At 40.7% G+C, this 2,840-nt stretch overlaps 1 pseudogene; it reads right to left on the reverse strand.

Moving 5' to 3' along the window:
* Nucleotides 1–469: 469 nt before the first annotated feature.
* Nucleotides 470–1,046, reverse strand: LOC115077797 (annotated as a pseudogene).
* Nucleotides 1,047–2,840: the final 1,794 nt, after the last annotated feature.

Genomic DNA, 2,840 nt, shown 5'->3' on the forward strand with positions numbered 1-2,840 from the left:
TTATGGTAGCCCTTCTCTGTACCTTCTCCTTCGCAATTATATCTTTTTTGAGATGCGGCAACCAGAATTGTACACAGTATTCAAGGTGCGGTCTCACCATGGAGCGATACAGAGGTTTAAGAATTCCACATTGAAATTGACCGTCCCTCCCAATGCAGCCGGGTTCGGTGAAACACGGGTCCATGTCGGGGGACCCTTTTGTGAAACATGCCAGTTTGAGCGATGGAGCTGCCGCCTTAATGAAAAATTAAAGAAATGATATTCTCATGATTTACTTTGAAGTCTGGGACTGAATTTAATTTATCTGCATCTTCCTGGATATTGACTATTGAATGAATGGAGTGCATTGTTTCTGCTCCTGACATCTTATTTGACATATATATATATATATATATATATGCGCAAGCTATATCACTTTTTCCTGTGCCAAGCACCAAATGCAAAGAATGTTCTTTAAAAAAATAGAAACTTATTTTCTCTTAAATACTTTTCTAAGTGTGGCTTTTACCTCTCTGTTTTGCAGGCTGTAAATGAAAGGGTTAAACATGGGAATTAAAACATTGTACAGCAGAGCAAAGAGTTTGTTAATATCCAGTGACTGCATGGATATTGGTCTCATATACAAACAGATTATAGTCCCATAAAAGAGAATAACGACCGTGAGGTGAGAGGAGCAGGTGGAGAAGGCTTTGCGTCTCCCCTCTGTGGAACGGATCCTCAGGATGGTGGAGATGATGTAGACGTAAGATGTAAGAGTTGCAGTAAAGCAGGGCAGTACTACAATTACACCCCAAAATGTATGTCACACTTTCAGTGGTGGAGGTGCTGGTGCAGGAGAGCTTCAGCAGTGCTGAAGGGTCACAGAAGAAATGGTTAATCTCATTGGTCCCACAATATGAAAAACATGATACAAGGACAGTGTTTGTCACTGGTTCCAGAAAACCAAAGATCCAGGCCCCTGCAGCCATCAGCACACAGAGTCTCTGGTTCATAATCACAGCGTAACGCAGGGGCTGACATACTGCGACATAGCGGTCATAAGCCATGACCGAAATAATAACAATTTCTACACATGTTAAAAAAATGAAAAAGTACAGCTGAATAAAGCACCCAACGGCAGAGATACATTGCCTTTTTCTTAAGAGGATGTCCAGCAGTTTGGGAAGAGTGACTGAGGTGGAAGAGATGTCGAGGAAGGACAAATTAAAGAGGAAAAATACATGGGTGTGTGCAGGCGAGGGTCCAGGCACATCAGGGCTATAATAGTGAGGTTCCCCATCAGGATGATCAGGTAAATCAGTAAAAACAGAAGGAAAAGGGGGATTTGTAGGTCTGGATATTCAGGAAACCCCAGAATGATGAATTCTGTCACTGTGGTGAGATTTTCCTCTTCCATTGGATTCTGAGAGAAAAGTAAAGGAATGGAGAGAAAGAAATGATTAGAAATCCAGTTCATTCCAGGCAGAGGAGGGGTGAAGATATGAGGTCTGAGACATAAGAACATAAGAATATAAGAGCATAAAATATGCCATACTGGATGGACCAAGGGTACTGGGCTTGATGGACCAAGGGTCCATCAAGCCCAGTACCCTTTTTTCAATAGTGGACAAGCCATGTCACAAGACCTGGCAAGTAACCAAACATTAATACTACTAATGCTGGTAACAGGCAGTGGTTTTTCATATTGATTAAGAGCAGTATAGACTGTTTATATCCAAATCTTTTTTAAAGTTAGCTATACCTACTGCCTTAACTACATCCTCTGACATTGTATTCCAGGATCTAGAGCTTAATTTTGAATTGAGAGAATAATAATTTTCTCCAAATTGTTTCTAAGAACATTATGGAAGATAAATTAAAAATAAACATACTGCCCCTCCAATCTGTCCATCAACACCACCTGCTATGTTTACAATCCCATCATCTCTCTCAGACATCCCTGGTCTTTATCCCATGCTGTCCACCTCCTCCACAGGGAGGCTCTGCCATGCATCTCCCACCCTCTCTGTAAAGAAATATTTCCTTGGCTTACTTCTGATTCTACCTCCTTTCATCTCTACAATGACTCCCTCTGCTGCCTTCTTACCATTGAGGAAGCTCCCTCCTGTGCATGCATTCATTGTTCTTTCAAGACAGAAAAGCCTATGGGAACTGATGTGCACCGAGTGCTTAAGGCTGAAGAAGACATCAGATTTAATTCAGGAATCATGAGAAAGGGATTTAGCTATTCATCCATTTATGTATTTATCTATTTAAAAGCATTTCTATAATGCTTTATCCTTGGATGTTCAATGCAGCTGACAGATAAAACAATGTACATACTTCTATAAAATGATAAATAACAGATAATAAGTAAAGGGAACATAAATAACTTACATAATAAAAAACAGTGACCACAAACATATAAGTGCTGGATATAGAATTTCAGAGAAATATTTTCTTTGCCCCTGGCACAATGATGAAGCATGGAATAGAGAGCTTCTCTGTAGAACGTATTTGTGAGTGTAACAAGCTTGTTCTGTATAAACAAGGAAGAAAGGCGAGTACTGTAAATGTGCTGTCCCCAACCAGTACCAAGCTGGTTATGTGATGTTCCCGCTTTCCTCCCCACTGTCTGCATGGCTGGTTTGATCTTAGGTGCAGGAGATGATAATGTGGATAAACTGGGTTCTGGGGGAGTTGGTAGATGATACAAAGACAGTAAAGCACCCAAAAAACAGGCAGTGCACATTTCACTTCCACGCCCACCAGTAACAACTATGATAACCATGTGAAGCACTCAATTTGTTCAGAGAAAAGTGACCGTGCATTACATTCCCTCTAAAGCAGGTTAAAGGTTA

This window comes from Rhinatrema bivittatum, chromosome 16, assembly GCF_901001135.1.
Source record: "Rhinatrema bivittatum chromosome 16, aRhiBiv1.1, whole genome shotgun sequence".
Taxonomy (NCBI): domain Eukaryota; kingdom Metazoa; phylum Chordata; class Amphibia; order Gymnophiona; family Rhinatrematidae; genus Rhinatrema; species Rhinatrema bivittatum.